Below are 17,436 nucleotides of genomic sequence, written 5' to 3' on the forward strand. Positions count from 1 at the left end.
TCTGGATATCTATAACTCAGCCTACCAGGGGTACATTCTAAATTAGCTATAAAGGTAACGTTACTGGGTAGATTTTCTTGTTGTTAACAAAGAGCCCAAACCAAAAATAATTCAGAAGCAGGTGTAAATGTGTGAGCTTTGCTGAACAGCAGACAGACTGAGTAATCTGTTTAATAATTGAGAGAAACCAGAGATTAATAATAGAACCCACAGGGTTACATCGTCAGAAAGATTAGATCCTGACTCAGGACTGAGGGAACTTGTAGAAAATCTAGTCTGTCGCCCTTCCTAAGGCAGGAAGCCTGGCTGCAACATTCCTGGAAAGATGTGACACCACTTTGGTCTGCTTACCATGCTGCCAGGAACAGGGCTCTCACTACTGCCAGGAAGCTCCACGTCTTCCCAAGGTATTTTACTCAAACCTGTCTTCTCCTTGCTGGCTGCAGCTCTGCACAGAGCCATGGGGGCAGTGCCCCTTCCACATAAAACTTTTTTTTTTAACCCAGGGTTATCTCTGAGGCCAGTGCCAGCACTATGACTGCATGGCCCCTGGTGGCTGTGTCTGCTTTCATTTTTCTTTTCCTTTCCTATTTTATTTTTAATTGACAGGACAGAGATAAATTGAGAGAGAAGGGGGAGATAGAGAGGGAGCGAGACAAAGAGACACCTGCAGCCCTGCTTCACTACTTGTGAAGCTTCCTCCCAGCAGGTGGGATGGGAGTGGTGGGGCCTCAAACCCAGATCCTTGCACGTGGTGATATGCGGGCTTAACTCAGTACCAGCGCCCACCCCACCCTGCCCCTCCACCACCACAAAATGGTTTTAAAAATCAAAGATAATGCTCTCTATCCAGAGGAAGCGCTCCATGCATTCTTGGTGAATGCAGGAGACAACACTGTCCTTGACTCCTAGTCTTGTTCTTGTCAGTGACTTTCTTTAAGAACTGTCAGCCTTGCTGGGTCACAGACAGCAAGCTTACAAACATGTTTTCTCTCTCCCTCTCCCTCTCCCTCTCCCTCTCCCTCTCCCTCTCCCTCTCCCTCTCCCTCTCCCTCTCCCTCTCTCTCTCTCATTGCTGACACCAGCTTGCAAGTTCTGGTCCTTCCTGGTCAGACTATTTCTTACATCCATTCCCTCCATTCAATTTCTTACTCTGCATCTATGAGCCTCTCATCTACTGTTATTTTGCTTGCTTACACACAGTAAGCAATCGTTATGCACCTGCTAGCTTAAAGAAAGTACTTTCCATCGGAAAATTCAAATTTTCCTATAGTCAGACTTAAATAAAACCACAGTTCAGAACTGGAACACGGGATTTGCACGCCTGGTATCCCAAAGACCATAGGTCCAGTCCTGAGCACGGCCTCTGTCTCACACGGATAGTTCCTGTGATGGTGCTTGGCCCCTTATAACAAGTGATTGCACTAGTCCCAGGCTCACCTTTTCTTTATTTTAGGGAGACTGAGAGAGACACCACAGCACCATAGCCTCTCTTATGTGCTACTAGGCTGTGTGGCCCATGAATCCTGCTATAAAAAAACACTGCTATAAAGATCTTGACAGAATAAAAGATGCCCTAGCCCTGCTCTAAAAAGAAAAAAAGAAGCCTGTTTTGGGGGTTGAACATCACTTTTTGAAAATAATTAAGAATATTTCTTGTTTTCCTTGAGATACTTTCTTGGAGTTTTAAGTGCTTCACATGTAACAACACAAGGCAGGCCCGATACTCCAACTAGAATTTCTGTAAGTCCCCAAAGGGAGGTAGGAGCATGGAAAGAAGGAACGGACGGCTCTTCCAGGACCTTTGTGTGGTGTGGCGTGGTGTGGTGTGGCTTCGTAAGCCCACGTACACACAGACAAGGAAGCAGCAGCCAGGGACTTTCTCTGGCATAATCTCTCAAAAACAAAAATAAATTCTGGGAGTCTCGCTACTCTGTGGGCCCTGCCTCCAACCAAACCAACACAACTGGTGGGAACTGTGTCAAGGTGAAGCACACGGCATTCAGAGTCTCTGAAAGTGCCTGTAAGAGAAGCGGCAGCCTGTCAGAGGAGACACAGAGCAGTGCAGAGACACCACAGAACACAACCTCCCCCGTGTTCTGAGGCTCCTACGTGGTGCGGGGACCTAAGTCTAGGCCTCGTGCACGGGGACAAGGCAATGCCCTACACGCGGAACTCTCTTTCTGGGTCTGCGAGCAATTAAAAAACCACTGCACTGTACGTTGAAGTGGTGAAGTCACATCTCAAGAGCTCCGCAACACTTGCGCAATAATAGACATGAAAGTGTCCTGTGAGCAGACGAGACACTAAGTACTGCACGGCCTCCTGCCTGCACACACGGCTCTGTGCTGTCCTGTGAGCAGACCAGACAGTAAGCACTGCACGGCCTCCTGCCTGCACACACGGCTCTGTGCTGTCCTGTGAGCAGACCAGACACTAAGCACTGCACGGCCTCCTGCCTGCACACACGGCTCTGTGCTGTCCTGTGAGCAGACGAGACACTAAGCACTGCACGGCCTCCTGCCTGCACACACGGCTCTGTGCTGTCCTGTGAGCAGACCAGACACTAAGCACTGCACGGCCTCCTGCCTGCACACACGGCTCTGTGCTGTCCTGTGAGCAGACCAGACACTAAGCACTGCACGGCCTCCTGCCTGCACACACGGCTCTGTGCTGTCCTGTGAGCAGACCAGACACTGAGCACTGCACGGCCTCCTGCCTGCACACACGGCTCTGTGCTGTCCTGTGAGCCGACCAGACACTAAGCACTGTACCGCCTCCTGGCTGCACACACGGCTCTGTGCTGTCCTGTGAGCAGACCAGACACTAAGTACTGCACGGCCTCCTGCCTGCACACATGGCTCTGTGCTGTCCTGTGAGCAGACCAGACACTAAGCAATGCACGGCCTCCTGCCTGCACAGACGGCTCTGTGCTGTCCTGTGAGCGAACAGACACTGAGCACTGCACGGCCTCCTGCCTGCACACACGGCTCTGTGCTGTCCTGTGAGCAGACGAGACACTAAGCACTGCACGGCCTCCTGCCTGCACACACGGCTCTGTGCTGTCCTGTGAGCAGACCAGACACTAAGCACTGCACGGCCTCCTGCCTGCACACACGGCTCTGTGCTGTCCTGTGAGCAGACCAGACAGTAAGCACTGCACGGCCTCCTGCCTGCACACACGGCTCTGTGCTGTCCTGTGAGCAGACCAGACACTAAGCACTGCACGGCCTCCTGCCTGCACACACGGCTCTGTGCTGTCCTGTGAGCAGACCAGACACTAAGCACTGCACGGCCTCCTGCCTGCACACACGGCTCTGTGCTGTCCTGTGAGCAGACCAGACACTAAGCACTGCACGGCCTCCTGCCTGCACACACGGCTCTGTGCTGTCCTGTGAGCAGACCAGACACTAAGCACTGCACGGCCTCCTGCCTGCACACACGGCTCTGTGCTGTCCTGTGAGCAGACCAGACACTAAGCACTGCACGGCCTCCTGCCTGCACACACGGCTCTGTGCTGTCCTGTGAGCAGACCAGACACTAAGCACTGCACGGCCTCCTGCCTGCACACACGGCTCTGTGCTGTCCTGTGAGCAGACCAGACACTAAGCACTGCACGGCCTCCTGCCTGCACACACGGCTCTGTGCTGTCCTGTGAGCAGACCAGACACTAAGCACTGCACGGCCTCCTGCCTGCACACACGGCTCTGTGCTGTCCTGTGAGCAGACCAGACACTGAGCACTGCACGGCCTCCTGCCTGCACACACGGCTCTGTGCTGTCCTGTGAGCAGACCAGACACTGAGCACTGCACGGCCTCCTGCCTGCACACACGGCTCTGTGCTGTCCTGTGAGCAGACCAGACACTAAGCACTGTACCGCCTCCTGGCTGCACACACGGCTCTGTGCTGTCCTGTGAGCAGACCAGACACTAAGTACTGCACGGCCTCCTGCCTGCACACACGGCTCTGTGCTGTCCTGTGAGCAGACCAGACACTAAGCAATGCACGGCCTCCTGCCTGCACAGACGGCTCTGTGCTGTCCTGTGAGCGACCAGACACTGAGCACTGCACGGCCTCCTGCCTGCACACACGGCTCTGTGCTGTCCTGTGAGCAGACCAGACACTGAGCACTGCACGGCCTCCTGCCTGCACACACGGCTCTGTGCTGTCCTGTGAGCATACCAGACACTAAGCACTGCACGGCCTCCTGCCTGCACACACGGCTCTGTGCTGTCCTGTGAGCATACCAGACACTAAGCACTGCACGGCCTCCTGCCTGCACATACGGCTCTGTGCTGTCCTGTGAGCATACCAGACACTAAGCACTGCACGGCCTCCTGCCTGCACACAGGGCTCTGTGCTGTCCTGTGAGCAGACCAGACACTAAGCACTGCACGGCCTCCTGCCTGCACACACGGCTCTGTGCTGTCCTGTGAGCAGACCAGACACTAAGCACTGCACGGCCTCCTGCCTGCACACACGGCTCTGTGCTGTCCTGTGAGCAGACCAGACACTAAGCACTGCACGGCCTCCTGCCTGCACACACGGCTCTGTGCTGTCCTGTGAGCAGACCAGACACTAAGCACTCAGCACTGCACGACCTCCTGCGTGCACACACGGCTCTGTGCTGTCCTGTCAGACACTAAGCACTTCACGGCCTCCTGCCTGCACACACTTCTCTGTGCTGTCCTGTGAGCAGATCAGACACTAAGCACTGCACGGCCTCCTGCCTGCACACAAGGCTCTGTGGTGTCCTGTGAGCAGACCAGACACTAAGCACTGCACGGCCTCCTGCCTGCACACACGGCTCTGTGCTGTCCCGTGAGCAGACCAGACACTGAGCACTGCACGGCCTCCTGCCTGCACACACGGCTCTGTGCTGTCCCGTGAGCAGACCAGACACTGAGCACTGCACGGCCTCCTGCCTGCACACACGGCTCTGTGCTGTCCTTTGAGCAGACCAGACACTAAGCACTGCACGGCCTCCTGCCTGCACACACGGCTCTGTGCTGTCCTGTGAGCAGACCAGACACTAAGCACTGCACGGCCTCCTGCCTGCACACACGGCTCTGTGCTGTCCCGTGAGCAGACCAGACACTAAGCACTGCACGGCCTCCTGCCTGCACACACGCCTCTGTGCTGTCCTGTGAGCAGACCAGACACTGAGCACTGCACGGCCTCCTGCCTGCACACACGCCTCTGTGCTGTCCTGTGAGCAGACCAGACACTGAGCACTGCACGGCCTCCTGCCTGTACACACGGCTCTGTGCTGTCCTGTGAGCAGACCAGACACTGAGCACTGCACGGCCTCCTGCCTGCACACACGGCTCTGTGCTGTCCTGTGAGCAGACCAGACACTAAGCACTGCACGGCCTCCTGCCTGCACACACGGCTCTGTGCTGTCCTGTGAGCAGACCAGACACTAAGCACTGTACCGCCTCCTGCCTGCACACACGGCTCTGTGCTGTCCCGTGAGCAGACCAGACACTAAGCACTGCACGGCCTCCTGCCTGCACACACGCCTCTGTGCTGTCCTGTGAGCAGACCAGACACTGAGCACTGCACGGCCTCCTGCCTGCACACACGCCTCTGTGCTGTCCTGTGAGCAGACCAGACACTGAGCACTGCACGGCCTCCTGCCTGTACACACGGCTCTGTGCTGTCCTGTGAGCAGACCAGACACTGAGCACTGCACGGCCTCCTGCCTGCACACACGGCTCTGTGCTGTCCTGTGAGCAGACCAGACAGTAAGCACTGCACGGCCTCCTGCCTGCACACACGGCTCTGTGCTGTCACACACACTAGCAGCACTTCCAGTGGTCTCTTTGCCCTTTCCCAGTTTTCCTGGTTACTTCTCCCCGCTGGTCCCCCTTGCCATCTATCACCCTGAGGTGATTTCTGTTAGTGAGTTACTGTACGCAGCCACTCCCGATACCCTTCACGTACACGTCAGCACACAGCCGTCCATATATATGTGACATGTATGGCGGTATTTTAAACATTTTTTCATGATAATAGAACCGTACACAGATTTTCTTATTCAACACAATTCTGAATCAGTCATTTCAGCATCCACCTTGAGAAATCACATAATAAGCCAAAAGTTAGCAGTGATAAGGACAGATCAGGGAGGAAATAAATAAAAATACAACGAGGACAAGCGGCAGGGCTGTGCTGTGCACACACATCACAGTATACAAAGACCCACTCAAGCCTGCAGCCCCACACAGAGATAGGGAGGCGAGGTTCATGAGTGGTGGGCCATGATGCACAGGTCTCTCCCAATTTCTCTCTGTCTCCATCCAAATAAATAAAAAGTCTTTTTAAAAAACCAGTGAAAATGAAAATAGAAAAATCAAAGAAACTCAGAGCAACTGTGGTAATCAGTAAGTCCGATAAAGTCGCAGTCAGTAGGGAAAGGAGGACACATTATTTCCCAGTATCGAGGCTAAGAGGAGAGGCAGCCTGATACAGTCTACAGATGCGCAGATATGATAAAGGGATATTATGAATTAACATTATACCAATCAATTCTAAAACTTAAGCATAGTAGACAAATTTTTATTTATCTATTTTAGTAATTTATTTTATTCAAAGTACAAGTGATTCAAAGCTCATTAATGAAAAAAATTTTTTTTGTAAAAAGGTTTAACACTACAAGAGAGAAAAAGAACAGCAGAGGCCCATTCAGGCAAACGCAGTCCTGGGGATCGAACTCGGGGCTCCAGGCGTGCAAATCTAATGGTGTAATACTAAATCCTCTTTGGCCTTTCATGAAGTACCTCATGTCTTCATGACTCCTTCATAAGTATCTAAGTAATTAATGCACAGTTGAAACCCTTTGCAAAGCAAATCTGTAGGCCTCATCAATGGGTTCTATGGTGCAGTCTATCAAAAACATAAGAAAAAGCTAACACCAGCTCTGCAAATACTCTTTTGGGAAAAATGAAGATAATGCTTTTCAATTTAGTCTGTGAGGACAGGTAAACCTTGATACCCAAAGCAGACAATACTATGAGGAAAGGTAAGAATAGAATATTATTTTTCATTTATATAAATGTAAAAATTTCTAACACAATTTGGACAAATTGTATTCAATAATATTTAAAGGACAAGTTAAGTTTATTTCAGTAATGCAGGTTTTTTTTAACATTCAAAACTAAACTAATGTAACTCACCATGTTCACTATAAAAAATATGATCATCTCAGGAGATGCAGAAAAACTGACAAAAACAACATCCATATTTTTAATGTCTTTAGAATGCTCAGCAAACTGGAAAGCAATTTCTTAAACCTGGGGAAATGAATTTATTTCTAAACAGCATCACATTTAACCATGGAAAAACAGAATGTCTTCCTGCTAAACTGAGGAAGTAAGACAACAATGTCTACTCTCACTACTTCTATCTAACTTTATACTTGTGGTCTGATCATCAAATAAATCACGACAAATAAATAAACACATCCAGATTGAGAAGGAAAGCAGAGTCCTCTGTTCACACACGGCATTGTCATCTAAGTATAAAATTCTATGAGTCCTACCCCCACACTAGACTACCAGAATAAGCATTCAACAAGACTGTGGGTTTTTACACAATGTGAGGGCCTCGGGAGTGGTGCGCCTGGGAGTGAGCACAGGCTACCACGTGAAAGGACCCAAGTTCAATCAAGCCCACCCCTGGCCCCTCTAGCCCCACCTGCAGGAAGGGGGATGTTTCATGAGCTCGGAAGCAAGGCTGCATGTGTCTCTCTCTCCTTTCTCCCTCTCCATCCATCTCCTTCCCTCTCAATTTCTCTCCATCCTATCAACAAAAAGAAAGTAAAAAACCATCAGGGGTGGTGGATTTGTTAAGCAGATACTGAACCCCAGTGATAAATTGCCCCAGCGACTGGTGGCAATCATAAAAAAGGCAGTATGAAAAATGTATTTCTATATACTGACAATAAATAATCAGACCTTGAAAGAGAAAATACCGTAATTAAAATAGTATAAAAACACTAAATTATATATCTATCTAAAAACTGCTATGTGTATCTGCTAAAGGTGTTCCAAATGTGTGCTCTTGAAATGATAAAGCACTGTTGGAAGGAGTCAGACATGACCAAACAGCTGGAAGTGCACACTGCAGCTAGGGGCTGAAGGAATGAGCACTGCTTACTTCTCAGCTCTCCCCGCATTATAAACAAGCTTGTGGGGCTTCAAACCCAGGTCCCCACCTGAAAAGGGGGGATTCAGAAGTGGTGAAGTAGGACTGCAGGATTCTCTCTCTCTCTCTCAAGATAGATAGCCACGTAAGCAAAAACTACAAAAGTAATGGGCCCTAGGAACACACCTAAAATAGACCTCCTCACGCATTTCCACCCTAAGATCCCTATTCTCATCTGCTCTGTTTCTACTTTTTGGGTCTTGTTCATTCATCATTTTGTCCTGCTTTATATCTTACCATCTTTCAGCCACCAAATTGCAGATGCTACCATGATTCCATCCTGACTTGTTTGGGCAGACGACCTCACCAATGTGTCCTGGAACCCCCCTTCCCCAGAGCCCTGCCCCACTAGGGAAAGACAGAGACAGGCTGGGGGTGTGGATCCACCTGCCAACACTCATGTCCAGTAGAGAAGCAGTTACAGGAGCCAGAACTCCCACCTTCTGCACTACAAAAAGAATTTTGGTCCATATCTCAGAGGAGGAGAAATGTTAGGGGATGATTACCAGAAGGCTCTGAACTCCAACTCCATTAGGACTCAAGAGAGAGAAGAGGCATAAAGGAAGGACACTCGGAAGTAGTAACAGGTATAGGTGTGACTTAGAAATGAAGAGAAGGCAGGAACCTAGAAAAATAATAGCAAATATGTATAAATAGAGATAGATAAGCAGACAGGTAGTTATAGAAATAAGTCAACCCATATCTGTGACCGTGGGAGAACTATTGCAGAACTTTCCAGTAGAGTGAATAGGGACACAGAACTCTGGTGGTAGGAAAGATGTGGAATTATACCCCTGTCATTTCATAGTTTTGTAAATCAATAGTAAGTCAGAGAGAGAGAGAACCCAGAGGACCAGAGAACTGATCAACTCTAGTTTATAGTGGTGCTGAGGATTGAACTTGAGGACCTCAGAGCCTCAGACATGAAAGTCTTTATTGCATAACCATTAACTATCTCCCCAGCCTCTTTCCCTCTCAATTTCTGTGTCAATAAAAGAAAGGAAATGGCTGCTAGGAGCAATGAATTCATCATGCAGGCACCAATCCCAGTAATAACCCTGGTGGGAATTCAAAACAAAACAAGGATTTATGTATTTACTTCATGAGATAGAGGAAGAAAGAGAAACCAGAGTACCAGTCAGTTTTGACACAAGGTGCTACCAAGGACTGAATTTGCAACTTTTGGGGCCTCAGACATGAAAGTCTGATGTGCTACAATTCTACTATCCTTCCTGGCCAGTTATTCACTCCATTATTTGAGGATTTAAAGTAATTTAAATAAAAACTAGAGTGGAAATTGTCAAAGTTCTCTGAAATTCATATGGAAATGCAAGGACCATGCAAGTGGTGAAGCAGCACTGTGATGTCTCTCCTTCTCTCACTCTCTCTATTTCTCACCCTCTATCTTGAGAAAAAGTCTTCTAGGAGGGGAGGAACTGTGTGGGTACAGAGTCCAAGTGATAGCCTTGGCAGAAAAAAAATGAGAGAGATAGATGGAGAGAGACAGAGAGAAAGGGAAAGATACAGAGGCAGGAAGGGAGGAAAGAAGAAAAATAGGGGATCAGAGAGGGAGACAGAGGCACTTCATCCCTGCCCTACTATCCACGGAGGCCCCTCCCCCAGTGTGTCCATGGTGCTTTCTCAAGTGGTGCTGGACTCAAAGCCAGGGCCTCCTGTAGGACAAGGTGCAGATGTCCTGCAGGCACTAGTTCCCAGGATTTCCACCACAACCCTATGAAATACCAGTGTTATTATATGAGTGCCTACAGAGGAGGGAAACAGAATATAGAGAGATTGCGTGCTCTCTGAAGTCACCAGCCATTGGGGGCTGGGCAGGGCGCATTTGAAGTGAGCACACATTACAGTGCACAAGGACTCAGCTCCCAGCACCAAACCCTTCGTCCCCATTCCCACCCGCAGGGGAGCGGAGGAGGGAGCCTTCAGGGTCAGTGATGCAGTGAAGATGACAATGTCCCTCTCTTGCACCTCCTTCCCTCTCAATTCCTCTGTCTGTTTATAAAAATGGGTGAAATTAAGTTAAAAAAAATTAAGCCATCCAGCTCAGCTAGAATACCCTAGCAGCCTGGCTGCAGGGCTTAAATTTTACTTTCAGCTTCTAGATCACTTCTCTGCAGATACTCAGGGCAGGCCCTTCCTACTCATGACCACAGAATGTGAGCTCAGATCTACAGGGATGAGGGGTCACACAGGCTCCTAAGCTAATTATGGGCCCCAGATCAAATCGATGGGGTTTACAATCAACAATATTTATACCCCTTCCCATATTAGGGAGCTACTCTCTTCCCTGATCCAGCTTTCTGGTCCTTTTCCAGCCATGACATCACATCATCTGCCCAAACAATAACTTGGATCAACTGGCATATCAGATTTCAGACTCAGGGGCAAAAAGAAAAAGGGAAATATGCCTACTAGCTATCTACAATATGGAGGAAACCCCAGCTCTCCATCTGCACTACTCCAGCCCTTAGGTCAATGATTGGTCAACAATTTGTTAGGCTTTGTATGTTAACTATCTTGTCAACCACCAGGTTCCAGATGCCAGCATGATGCCAACCAGACTTCCGTGGACAGACAACCCCGTCAACATGTCCTGGACCTCTGCTTCCCCAGAGCCCTTCCCCACTAGGGAAAGAGAGAGGTAGGCTGGGAGTGTGGATCCACCTGTCAATGCCCATGTTCAGTGGGGAAGCAATTACAGAAGCCAGACCTCCCACCTTCTGCATCCCACAATGACCCTGGGTCCATACTCCCAGAGGGATAAAGAATAGGAAAGCTATCAGGGGAGGGGATGGGATACGGAGATCTGGTGATGGGAATTGTGTGGAGTTGTACCCCTCTTATCCTATGGTTTTGTCAATGTTTCCTTTTTATAAATAAAAATTAAGAAAGAAAAGAAGGTCTGGTTTCTGTAACTGCTTCTCAGTTGAACATGGATAGAACATTCTATCGTTCCTGGTGGCCATCCTCCAACTTTTTTTTTTTGCCTCCAGGTTTATTTCAGGGGATGAATCCACTGCTCCTGGAGGCTACGTTTTCCCATTTTGTTGCCCTTGTTGTTTTATTGTTGTTGTTATTATTGTTGTCGTCATTGTTGGATAGGACAGAGAGAAATGGAGAGAGGAGGGGAAGACAGAGAGGGGGAGAGAAAGACAGACACCTGCAGACCTGCTTCACCGCCTGTGAAGCGACTCCCCTGCAGGTGGGGAGCCGGGGCTCGAACTGGAATCCTTACCCCGGTCCTTGCGCTTTGCGCGACATGCACTTAACCCGCTGCACTACCGTCCGACTCCCTTATTTTTCTTTTCTGACAGAGACAGAGAGAAACAGATGGAGAGGCTGGGAGAGATACAGAGAGAGACATGGGCAGCAGTGTTACAAGTCTCATGCAGCTCCCTGTGGAGGTGGAGGCTGGGACTGGGTCCTCGTGCCTGGCAGCGTGTGAGCTCTACTGGTGTGCCACCGCCTGATGTCTATTCACTTTCCTTTTAAAAGAATTCTTTATTATTATTATTTTAGATAGAGACAGAGAGGGAGAAGGCAGAATGGAGAGGGCGAGAGAGGCCCCAACACCAACACTGCCTCCAATGCACGGGGCTGGGCGTGAAGCGGGTCACAGGCAGGGCAGAGCAGTGCACTGCCCACGCGAGCACAGAGAGGCCAGGTCACTCGGGCGATGATGAGCTCTGCAGCACGGGGTACTGGGGACTGAACCTGGGGCCTCTGGCCTGCCGGTCCTGTGCTCTGAGGTGCTGTGTGTCCCCCTGGCTCCTCAGGTTGGTTCTGTGGTTTCCCAGTTGTTATGCTTATTCTCATCCTCACTGTGTAAAACAGTGTGAGGAAGCAGGAGGTGATAATGAGAATAAATCCTGTCACTTTGGTATTTTGATTTCTCTCTCACAAAGGGGTTTTCTGCTCCAGACAGCAGCCTCAGTGCTGTTCCCACACGGGTGGGTGCTCAGTCTCTCTGCTCTCAGTGTGGGGCCGTGCTGTGGCCCAAAGACGGTCCTCAGAGAGGAGCACACAGGCCTGGTCAAGGCCCTTCTGCTCTCTGTCAGTACTTGCTGCTTGCTCTTTCTGAGGTGGAACATGGAGCAGCAGCAAGTGCTGTTCTGCTTGGGCAAACTTCTGGAACTCTGCTCTGCCTCTGTGAAGTCAGGGTGACACCTCCCACCACCTATTTTATGGTTCTGTTGGAAGATGAAGTGAAATGAACTGTGCGAAAGAATCACTGTGAATTACAAAGGCCATGCAAATGCCAGGGTGGGGTTCCATTACAGTGAGCAGAATGCATACTGGGTGGTCCCTGCAGTCTGCCTGGCAAACAAACAGTACCTATTCTTTCCCAATTTTCATTTTTTTTAAAATAAATTATTCTATTTGATCAGAAACAGAGAGGCAGGGGAGATATACACCTGCAACCCGTTTTGCTGCACATGAAGCCCTCTCCCCACACCCATAGGTGGGGACCAGGGGCTTGAACCTGGCCCTTGCTCGCAGCAACATGTGTGTTCCACGAGGTGTGCCACTACCACCCAGCCCCCAGTTCTCTTCGTTTTGAACAATCAGCAAGTCATGAAGTCAGAATCTGCTAGGTATCAGCGCAAAGGTACTGTGAGGGTTCAGAATTCCAACACCCATGGAGTTCCTGGGGACTTTATGCTTCCTGAGGTCCATACAGCCCTTGCGTGTGGCCTGGGTGCCCCCAAGCAGTTCCAGGCAGGGAGGCTAGGGTTCCTTCCACACGAAGCAAGGCATGTACTCTACCAGCAGAGCTGTCTCCCAGGTCCCACCTGTCTCCTTCTTAAGGCACAAGGTGGTAGCAGTGGGTTAAGCACACATGGCACAAAGTGCAAGGATCCCAGTTTGAGCCCCCGGCTCCCCACCTTCAGGGGGGGTCGCTTCACAGGTGGTGAAGCAGGTCTGCAGGTGTCTCTCTCTCCCCATCCCTTCTTCCCCTCCTCTCTCGATTTCTCTCTGTCCTACCCAACAACAATAACAGCAAAATGACACTTGCCAAAATGACACGTCATTTTTTCAAAACACTGACAAGAGAGCACAGTGAACTCCTTAAAAAGAATATGATGGTGGCCGGGCGGTAGCGCAGCGGGTTAAGCGCACATGGCGTGAAGCTCACAGACCAGTGTAAGGATCCTGGTTCGATCCCCCAGCTCCCCACCTGCGGGGGTGGGGTGCTTCACAAGTGGTGAAGCAAGTCTGTAGGTATCTCTCTCCTCGTCTCTTTTTCCCCATCTCTCTCAATTTCTCTCTGTCCTATCCAACAACAAGACAAAACAACAATAACAGCAACAAGGGCAACAAAAGGGGAAAAATAGCCACCAGGAGCAGTGGATTCATAGTGCAGGCACGAAGCTCCAGCAATAACCCTAAAGGGGAGAAACAAAGAATGTGATTACATCTGGGGGAGACTGGCTGCAGGATCAACTAGGAATCACAGTGATGGTTTCTTTCTTCTTCTTCTTCTTCCTTCTTTTTCTTCTTCCTTCTTCTTTCCCTTCTTCTTCTTCTTCTTCTTCTTCTTCTTCTTCTTCTTCTTCTTCTTCTTCTCCTTCTCCTTCTCCTCCTCCTCCTCCTCCTCCTCCTCCTCCTCCTCCTTCTCCTTCTCCTCCTCCTCCTCGTCCTCTCCTCCTCCTTCTTCTTCTTTCTATGACTACAAATTGCCAGGAGTGTACATAAACACCATTCCCACCACCAAAAGACTATGTCCCCCCCCCCCCCGTGAAGCTGAACATCCACCCTCGCCCTCAACCCAGGGTTTTGACTTTGGTGCCCTACTCTAGTGATGGTTTCTACACATTTGGAACTAGAAATGAGTGACCACTATTGTAGGATAGTGTAACTTATGCTGACGAACAATTCTATTTCTTAACTAAAATGTATTAGTGCCTCATTTTTCTAATCCTAAATGTACTCTGAACTGAGAAATATAGACTAGATATGTATTTTCCTCATGAAAAAAAATAACAAAGCAAGAAAGATGATGCAATAAAAGGAGAACTGATCTAAGGAGAGCTATTTTGAAACTTCAAAGCAGAGTGGCATAGCACAGGTGGCAGACATCAGAAGGAAGGAGAGCGGCCATGCTAGCAACTGTGGGTGCTGAGGGTCAGAGGAGCCCTGCGCCACACAGCCAAGATCTCAAGGAAAAGTGCTCTGAGCTCAGACTTTGGTGAAGTGCTAAGAAGAGGCAGGAGCTCAGATCCAGGTCTCCCTAGAGCCTTGAACTTTATTTTAAACCAAAAAATTAGGAAGCATTTATGAAATACCAGCCTTTACAAAACACGTCTGACACCTCATGCACAGGGGTCTAGTCTAATCAGAAAAGGAAATCCAGGCTTGACGTAGTCTGGCGCACAACAGCACACACCACATCTGACTGGGAAAAACTGGTGATCTCATTGCTTTTATTCCTGTTTCCCCTTGTTTTAAGACTTCTTAGGACACTGGGCGTCAGCACAGTGGGTTAAGAACACATGGCACAAAGTGCAACAATGCCAGTTTGAGCCCCCGGCTCTCCACCTTCGGGGGGGGTCACTTCACAGGTGGTAAAGCAGGTCTGCAGGTGTCTCTCTCTCTCTCCCCATCTCTTCTTCCCCTCTGCTGGGAAATTATGCCGATGCAGTCACATCTGCCATGTTGACCCCTAAGGCTACTTCTAGTTCCCACGAGAGTTGGGACATTCTCCAAGTGCCTATTCTGCCATGTTGTGCCCTCAGGGCATTGTCTATTTCCCCCACGATATTTGGAGTGCTTTGGTTACTCCTCCCCCTCCCATTCTCATGAGAGTTATTAACCTATCCTGGAGTGCTATGGTTACTCCTCCCCCTTCCCATTCTCACGAAAGCTGCTCCTATAAAAGCCTTCTTCCGCACCTCGCTCTCTTGCCAGCGCTTCACCTTGCTCTCTTGCCAGCACTCCACTTCAGTGTTCAGACGCAGGAAAGGTTACTGCGTGAGGCGGCCATTTTCACTACCTCCATGTGGCCCAACCTGCTTCTCTAGCACCCAACTCTGAGGTGCCAGTGCAAATAAAGATTTGTGTTTCCTCTTCGCTCCGGACCTCCTCTCTCTCTTCTCTGTGGCCCGCACAACAATATCTGGTGCCCGACGTGTCCTGCACTCACGCCCGGCCTGAGGTCCAGAAAAGCCACCCAGACACAGGTAAGTGGCAGCCGCCTGACTCTGCAGCCCCGCGTTTCCCCACCATGGGATTTTTTCCGTTTTACGAGGAGGTGTCCCAGACATTATATCCTTATCACCTGGGACAGGCTCTCAATCTCAGAGATGCTTTAATTTTCGCTACACCATGGGTTCTCATAATTATAATCTGCTATAATCTGCTACTTACAAGATATGTACAAGGTGTTCTGCCGAAAGGTTAAGTGACCTTGAGGCTGAGATACAAGAGTTAAGAGATATGTGCTTACGACCTAAACGCCCTAAGCGATTTGCAGTCAGCACCCGAGATATGTGCTTATGACTTAAAACGCCCTAAGCGATATGCAGTCAGCACCCAAACTTCTGTCCCTGCAGACACGTGTTCGGTTCCTTCTGTGGCAGACACGTATTCAGTTCCTTCTGCAGCTTCCATGACCCCTTCACCCGCTGTCCCTGCAGACACGTGTTCAGCTCTTTCTGCAGACATGTGTTCGGTTCCTTCTGCAGCTTCCATAACCCCTTCCCCCGCTGATACCTCATCATTAAGAGACCTTGTGGCTGAGATACAGGAGTTAAAGGATATGTTTTCAGTGTTTAGAGACCTTAAACCTTTTGCAGTCCGCCCCAAGAGCTCCGTCCCCATAGATACGTGCTCAGTTTCCCCTGCGGCCACTACGGCAGCTTCTACTTCTATAACTCTTTCCCCCACGTCATCAGACCAAGTCCACACCTTCCCGGTAAATGTGGCCCCCAATAGACAAAATGCTCAGGTGTGGCATCCATACTCCTCCAAAGAGATCAGGGAACTCAGACAAGCTGTGAAGGAGGACGAAATTCATGCTCCATGGACCAAGTCCATTTTAAGGATTTTTTACCAACACCTTAACACCCCCCAGGACTGGAAAGACCTGCCTTGTGCTGCACTCCCAGACTCCCTTTACCTACAATGGAAGGCATGCTTCCGTGATGAATGCTCTAGACAATCGCAGGAAAATAGTAATAAACAGGTAGAATGGAATTTTGATGCTTTGTTTGGAGCAGGAGTGTTTGAATCTGGAACTCAGCAGGCAGAATCCAGGTTTCCAACTGGTTATTTTGAACAGGTACGCATCTGTGCAACACAAGCATGGGAAAGGGTGACCCCAACCAATATAGATTCTTCAGTTCCCATTAACTCTCTTCGCCAAGGCACTGATGAATCATTAGCGAACTTCATCTCAAGGGTGAGGCAAATCTTAGAGTGAAAGGTTTATAATCCTGAAATCCTCTCTTTCCTCCTGCGTTCTATTGTCTGGGATGGCATGATACCACAATTCTGTCTGGCATGCCTTAGTCTTAAACACCTACACCAAGATAATTGGATTTTAGCGACACAGGAACTTACATCAGGCAATTATGGGGCACCCGCTACGACACAGGTTTATGCAGTTACCCCACGTAATCAAAACGGGGCCTGCTTTCAGTGCGGTCACCAAGGGCATTGGTGTAAACAATGTCCTGATAAGCTGCAACCACGCCTCCAGTTAGAGCAACCCTGCCTCCAGTCAGGGCAACCCGACCTCCAGTTAGAGCTACCACGCCTCCAGTCAGGGCAACCCCGCCTCCAGTTAGAGCTACCACGCCTGCAGTCAGGGAAACCCTGCCTCCAATCAGGACAACCCTGCCTTCAGCCAGGGAGCCAGAAGCCACGTACTGTGTGTCCCAGATGCCGTAGAGGGTTTCATTGGAAGAGAGATTGTTGGTCCAAATTTCATAAAGATGGCATGCCCCTGAATGGTACAAATTTGGGGCCTGAGATTTTGTGGACCACTCCTGTTTTAGAATGAGGTCACCCTACTATGACAGTAAAGATTGGCAATATTCCTTTTAAATTTTTGATTGACACAGGAGCAGAAAAGATGATTTTAAGGCAAACAGAGGTTCCCCAAAATTGGGAGCTCCTCCCGGGACCCCGGATACATGGGGTTGGAGGGGTGACCCAATATTTTCTCACACGAGACTTGCTCATGTGGGAAGACCCGGAAGGTTCTA

At 49.6% G+C, this 17,436-nt stretch overlaps 1 protein-coding gene across 15 annotated transcripts in view; it reads right to left on the reverse strand.

The window, feature by feature from the left end:
- Positions 1 to 17,436, reverse strand: part of ANKS1B (ankyrin repeat and sterile alpha motif domain containing 1B) — a 1,227,618-nt gene that overhangs the window by 463,009 nt on the left and 747,173 nt on the right. The window lies entirely within an intron of this gene.

This window comes from Erinaceus europaeus, chromosome 7 (assembly GCF_950295315.1).
Source record: "Erinaceus europaeus chromosome 7, mEriEur2.1, whole genome shotgun sequence".
In the NCBI taxonomy this organism is placed as follows: domain Eukaryota; kingdom Metazoa; phylum Chordata; class Mammalia; order Eulipotyphla; family Erinaceidae; genus Erinaceus; species Erinaceus europaeus.